The following is a 7,495-nucleotide window of genomic DNA, read 5'->3' as shown; positions in this document are numbered from 1 at the left end:
GCTGTAGTCTGAAGTGAGTAAGCTTGTGAGGAGGCCTAGTGATGTGAAAAGGCACTAATGCTTGGTGGGACAGGAAGCCAACAGCTGCAGGCCTCAGGCTCCAAGTCAGTTTGTTTTGTGCAGGAACTGAAAACACTGACACTTCAAACAGAACTAGAAACTAAGAACCGTGGAAGACAGGGGAACCTGAGTTGAAATTCTCGCTCAGCTTTAAGTCAGGAATTTGTGCAATTTTGTGTGACCTGACGATTGTAGAAAAGTACAAGAGATTAAGGAAAGGTCTCTGCTCCCATCAAATAAGAAAATGGCTTACTATACCGTCCCAGTGGCTCCTTCAGGGGGAACATGCACTTTTAAGGTTGTCAGCTCTCCCAGGTTTGACCTGAGCTTTCCAGATTTTAAACGTTGATTGCTAGGACTCACCCGTGAGTACCCCAGGGAAAGAAAAATAGTCACAAGGCATAAAAATACGCGTGTGTTTCTTATCTTTTGTTTCTGAGCTATTAAAATATTAAAGGAGGATAAGAGTTGCAGTTTGACTTTGTGAACTGGTTGGTCGGGAAGTTACCTAATTAAACCTTGAGCAATATGCCCGTGGGGAATTGGTAACACTATATGCGAAGTGGTAAATTGATACCACAGCAAGTTAAATCAAAATAACCAGAGATGAGGAGTGTTTGTGTAATATTCGGGAATAGCTTCCTGCCTGCTGTAATCTCTAGATGGGAAGCGAGGAAAATGACACAACGATCGCAAAGTAGACTTGAGGTGCACAAAATACCTTCGCAGAGAAAGGTGGTAAGTTCATCTAAAATTCTGCAGCTCACGTCCTAACCTACAGCGCGTGGACTGCAGCGGTTCAAGAAGGTAACGGGGGCCAGGCAATAAATACCGGCCTGCCTGTGACGTTCACGTCCCACAAGAAAATTTTAAAAATCCCCACACCAAGTCCAAAACACCCATTCCCCCCATGCTCACTGAGTTATATGGTCCACCCACAGTGGTTTCCTTTTTATAAAAGGTATTCCTGGCCAAATACTTCCATTGCTGTGACCTTTCCAGGCCAATCTCTGTAACTTTCTCCAGCCCAACCAACTACTTGGAGCTCAGTGTACCTATGACTCTGGTCTCTTTGATATCTTCCTTCTTTTACCAATGGTAGATACGCCTTTGGTTGCCTAGGCCTTAAACTCTTAAACTCGTTCACAAAGTAACTTCTCCTCTCTATCTTCTGTTCTGTTTCTTTATTTTCCTTTCGTTCTTCTTTTGCAGTGGGTTAATTTGTGGCATCAGCACAACAGCAGGAGCATGGGGGCAATATGCAGAGTGGTACCAACCTCCTGGCAAAGTGAGGTGGCAGTAGCAGTAGATGTGGCTCCTTCCGGCGATTGGAAGCAGCAGTGGCAGCAAGGAGGTCCTCCCAGTGTTCAGAGCCCTCAACGGCAGCAAAGCTCCTCCAGCGATTGGTAGAGGTGGGGGATTTCACAAGGTGGTGGCACTGGCAAAGCGACATCTCAGAGGAGGGTGGCCGGAATGTGAGTGGCGGCCTGGCCTGGTTGCAGGAGGCTGACGGTGGGGACGCCTGGTGTTGGCAAGGCAATGGCAGTGTGGTGTGCCAAGAGTGGAGACTCCTGGTGTCGTCGAGGTGGAAGCGGAGCCAGGGACTCTTAGTCGCAGATGTGGGGACTCCTAGTTATCAACGAGGTGGCAGGACCAGCTCCTGGTTGTGGTAGGCCTGGAGCTGGGGACTCCTTTGTTTGTGATAGGCCTGGACCGGGGACTCAACATTGTGGTAAGCCTGGAGCTGGTGAGTGCGTTGCAGGGTGAGTGGTATTGCAGGGTGAGTGGTGTTGGTGAGGTGGGCCAAGCGGCAAAGAGATGGCGACTACAGAGCGAGCAACTCCTAAATTGGTGTGTCTGATGCAGTGGAGAGGCGGTGGAGGAAGGTCGGGGTGACAGGTGTCTTTGGTGAGCACACTCAGGATTCACAGTGGAGGCAGTGGAATGAAGGTGGAATCTGTTTCAGTTACATCTCTTTATTCCTAAAACTATTCAGAATGGAAGTTGGTGACAGCTGATTTAATTTGTTTCCACAAAGCACCAAGGTCCAGTCACTCGTAAACTCACATGGTGGGATTTGGACAAATCTGTCCAGTACACCACTTTCCTTCTCAGTTTAAAAATTCCCAATCAGTATATGACCGAGCAAGATAACAGTGCAGGTAGAGAGGACAGGATTGCCAACAGCAGTGCGATTCCAAGTTGCCCAAATCAGATGATAGGACCACATATACCCATCCACTGCTTCAACGCTGGATTTACCTCAGTTCTAACATTGCCCTCAGTGCTGCTGGGCAACCTAACTTCTATTTGTGATCAATATATCGTGGGTCCATGGGAAAAAAGTAGATTTAGGGAGCCTACTGAGAAAGCAAGACTCTCACTCTCACTCTCAGAGTGGGCAGTGTATCTACACTCCTGTCCCACACTGGGCAGTGTATCCACCCTCCTTTCACACACTGGGCAGTGTATTCGCCCTCCTGTCACACACTGGGCAATGTATCCACTCTGGTAAAAACAATGACTGCAGATGCTGAAAATCAAATACTGGATTAGTGGTGCTGGAAGAGCACAGCAGTTCAGGCAGCATCCAACGAGCAGCGAAATTGACGTTTCGGGCAAAAGCCCTTCATCAGGAATAAAGGCAGTGAGCCAGAAGCATGGAGAGATAAGCTAGAGGAGGGTGGGGGTGGGGAGAGAGTAGCATAGAGTACAATGGGTGAGTGGGGCAGGAGCTGAAGGTGATAGGTCAAGGAGGAGAGGGTGGAGTGGATAGGTGGAAAAGAAGATAGGCAGGTCGGACAAGTCAAGGAGACAGTAAGTGAGCTGGAAGTTTGAAACTAGGATGAGGTGGGGGAAGGGGAAATGAGGAAGCTGTTGAAGTCCACATTGATGCCCTGGGGTTGAAGTGTTCCGAGGCGGAAGATGAGGCGTTCTTCCTCCAGGCGTCTGGTGGTGAGGGAGCGGCGGTGAAGGAGGCCCAGGACCTCCATGTCCTCGGCAGAGTGGGAGGGGGAGTTGAAATGTTGGGCCACGGGGCGGTTTGGTTGATTGGTGCGGGTGTCTCGGAGATGTTCCCTAAAGCGCTCTGCTAGGAGGTGCCCAGTCTCCCCAATGTAGAGGAGACCACATCGGGAGCAACGGATACAATAAATGATATTGGTGGATGTGCAGGTGAAACTTTGATGGATGTGGAAGGCTCCTTTAGGGCCTTGGATAGAAGTGAGGGAGGAGGTGTGGGCACAGGGTTTACAGTTCCTGCGGTGGCAGGGGAAAGTGCCAGAATGGGAGGGTGGGTCGTAGGGGTGTGTGGACCTGACCAGGTAGTCACGGAGGGAACGGTCTTTGCGGAAGGCGGAAAGGGGTGGGGAAGGAAATATATCCCTGGTGGTGGGGTCTTTTTGGAGGTGGCGGAAATGTCGGTGGATGATTTGGTTGATGCGAAGGTTTGTAGGGTGGAAGGTGAGCACCAGGGGCGTTCTGTCCTTGTTACGGTTGGAGGGATGGGGTCTGAGGGCGGAGGTGCGGGATGTGGACGAGATGCGTTGGAAGGCATCTTTAACCACGTGGGAAGGGAAATTGCGGTCTCTAAAGAAGGAGGCCATCTGGTGTGTCCTATGGTGGAACTGGTCCTCCTGGGAGCAGATACGGCAGAGGCGGAGAAATTGGGAATACGGGATGGCATTTTTGCAAGAGATAGGGTGGGAAGAGGTGTAATCCAGGTAGCTATGGGAGTCGGTGGGTTTGTAAAAAATGTCAGTGTCAAGTCGGTTGTCACTAATGGAGATGGAGAGGTCCAGGAAGGGGAGCGAGGTGTCAGAGATAGTCCAGGTAAATTTAAGGTCAGGGTGGAATGTGTTGGTGAAGTTGATGAATTGCTCAACCTCCTCGCGGGAGCACGAGGTGGCGCCAATGCAGTCATCAATGTAGCGGAGGAAGAGGTGGGGACTGGTGCCGGTGTAATTACGGAAGATCAACTGTTCTACATAGCCAACAAAGAGACAGGCATAGCTGGGTGTATCCACTCTCATGTCACACACTGGGCAGTGTATCCACCCTCCTGTCACACACTGGGCAGTGTATCCACCCTCCTTTCACACACTGGGCAGTGTGTCCACCCTCCTTTCACACACTGGGCAGTGTATCCACCCTCCTGTCACACACTGGGCAGTGTGTCCACCCTCCTGTCACACACTGGGCAGTGTATCCGCCCTCCTGTCACACACTGGGCAGTGTATCCACCCTCCTTTCACACACTGGGCAGTGTGTCCACCCTCCTGTCACACACTGGGCAGTGTATCCACCCTCCTGTCACACACTGGGCAGTGTATCCACCCTCCTTTCACACACTGGGCAGTGTGTCCACCCTCCTGTCACACACTGGGCAGTGTATCCACCCTCCTGTCACACACTGGGCAGTGTATCCACCCTCCTGTCACACACTGGGCAGTGTATCCGCCCTCCTGTCACACACTGGGCAGTGTATCCACCCTCCTTTCACACACTGGGCAGTGTGTCCACCCTCCTGTCACACACTGGGCAGTGTATCCGCCCTCCTGTCACACACTGGGCAGTGTGTCCACCATCCTGCCACACACTGGGCAGTGTATTCGCCCTCCTGTCTCTCACTGGACAGTGTATCCACCCTCCTACCACACACTGGGCAATGTATCCACTCTCATGTCACACACTGGGCAGTGTATTCGCCCTCCTGTCACACACTGGGCAGTGTATCCACTCTCCTGTCACACACTGGGCAGTGTATCCACCCTCCTTTCACACACTGGGCAGTGTATCCGCCCTCCTGTCACACACTGGGCAGTGTGTCCACCCTCCTGTCACACACTGGGCAGTGTATCCACCATCCTTTCACACACTGGGCAGTGTATCGACCCTCCTGTCACACACTGGGCAGTGTATCCACCCTCCTTTCACACACTGGGCAGTGTATCCGCCCTCCTGTCACACACTGGGCAGTGTATCCACCCTCCTGTCACACACTGGGCAGTGTATCCACCCTCCTTTCACACACTGGGCAGTGTGTCCACCCTCCTGTCTCTCACTGGGCAGTGTATCCACCCTCCTTTCACACACTGGGCAGTGTATCCGCCCTCCTGTCTCTCACTGGACAGTGTATCCACCCTCCTACCACACACTGGGCAATGTATTCGCCCTCCTGTCTCTCACTGGACAGTGTATCCACCCTCCTTTCACACACTGGGCAGTGTATCCGCCCTCCTGTCACACACTGGGCAGTGTATCCACCCTCCTTTCACACACTGGGCAGTGTGTCCACCCTCCTGTCACACACTGGGCAGTGTATCCGCCCTCCTGTCACACACTGGGCAGTGTATCCACCCTCCTTTCACACACTGGGCAGTGTATCCGCCCTCCTGTCACACACTGGGCAGTGTATCCACCCTCCTTTCACACACTGGGCAGTGTATCGACCCTCCTGTCACACACTGGGCACTGTATTCGCCCTCCTGTCTCTCACTGGACAGTGTATCCACCCTCCTACCACACACTGGGCAATGTATCCACTCTCATGTCACACACTGGGCAGTGTATCCACCCTCCTGTCCCACACTGGGCAGTGCATCCACGGTCCTGTCCCACATTGGGCAGTGTATCCACCCTCCTGTCACACACTGGGCAGTGTATCCACCCTCCTGTCCCACACTGGGCAGTGTATCCACCCTCCTGTCACACACTGGGCAGTGTATCCACCCTCCTGTCCCACACTGGGCAGTGTATCCACCCTCCTGTCACACACTGGGCAGTGTATCCACCCTCCTGTCCCACACTGGGCAGTGCATCCACCTTATCAGGAAGTGCTGATGAAGGGCTTTTGCATTATTGGTCGATTTTAATGCTCCTCGGATGCTGCCTGACCTTCTGTGAGTTTCCAGCACCAACCTAAGTTAGTGTCTGGTTTCCAGCATCTGCAGTCCTTGTTTTTACCTATATATTTTTCCTTAACTGTCAGGAATGATATTGATATTTTGACATGACATAAATAAGTGTTGACTTGTCAAGAATGGGAGCAATCATCCATGGCATTAAGGTATAAATGTGTGGGTGATCATCTTTTGTCTGAAAGGCTTGGGTCAGTGAGAAATGCACCTCTCCCTTGAAGATACTGACCCAATTCTTTTCATCAGAAGTTGGTTAATTTGTTTTCCTTAAATCCTTTTGGTCGGCAGTGAATGACATTTAGAATACGTTATGTCAACACCGAACCGGTCAAGGTGTGTTAAGAAACAAAGATAAAAATTGCTGGCCAAACTCAGCAGGTCTGGCAGCATTCATGAGAGGAAAGCAGAGTTAAAGCAGAGTTAATGCTTTCAAGTCTCGTGACCCTTCTCCAGAACTCACCCTTGCTTTTGTTTCAGATTTCCAACATTCGCATTTCTTTGTTTTATTTGTTAAGACCAGGCCAGGTAAAAAAACAAAAGCAATGAAATAATGAATGTTCAAAATGAGAATGCAATAGTCGTTGTCCTGTAAGGTGTTGTGGAATGATCTCTTGCATGTTTCCTCACTGAAATTATTTTTCCTTAATAATTTCCTTGCTGACACACTCTTGGGAGCAACTCGGCTAAGCTCAGAGATAAATTGGAAATCTTAGCTTGGAGCAGGTAGACCAGTAACTGTAGAGAGAAAATTATACATAGCCCAGAGCCTAAAGCTCCTTTCCGATGGAATAAAATTCAGCATCTCATGTATGAGTGAGGGCTAAAATTTTGCTGTTTCATAGCCTATCAGATTCTCTGTAGAGAGAACAGATGTGGAGAACCTGGTTTACAAACTCTTCCTGCTGTTGTGTGGGGTTGGAAGAGTGCAGTGCAGGGGTGAGCAAAAATCGGATAGTGGTTCCCCACACCCCTCGCAACTCATTTACCGCCTCACAGCGCTAGACTTATTTCTGTGAGAAATCTTTTGCCCGTGCATCGCTTGAGCTATTTGCCACCCCTAAACAGGACCCATGAGTAATTTAAAATGCCCCATGGCATTTAGAGGTGCTTTGGGTATGAGCTGCAGTGCGTAGATTGCAAAGACAGACTGGGCGAAGAATGTGAGCGTATCATTCCTCTCAAATTGAAGTGTCAGGATTAATAACTCCTTATAAAATCAGGCACAAGTTAAAAACAGGTCAGGGAGTTATCCAATTTTTTTTGCATTTCTAAAATGTTTAACATAAAATGGGGGACAACAATTCTGAAGGATAAAGGAACATTTAATTTAATTTCACTTGACTTGTCATGGTATATATGTGGTCAGATGCATCCCTGGAAACTTCAGGATTTGACATCATGCCTCTAACTGCTCCAACTCCTCAACATTTCCCCCCACCCTTAAACATGCTCCCCATTTTTGCCATTGGTCAACTAACATGTTAATCCTCTTGGTTTGTCAACATGCCTTGCCAACT

The sequence above is a fragment of the Chiloscyllium punctatum genome, chromosome 6, assembly GCF_047496795.1.
Source record: "Chiloscyllium punctatum isolate Juve2018m chromosome 6, sChiPun1.3, whole genome shotgun sequence".
Taxonomy (NCBI): Eukaryota; Metazoa; Chordata; class Chondrichthyes; order Orectolobiformes; family Hemiscylliidae; genus Chiloscyllium; species Chiloscyllium punctatum.
This window is presented reverse-complemented; position numbering follows the sequence as displayed.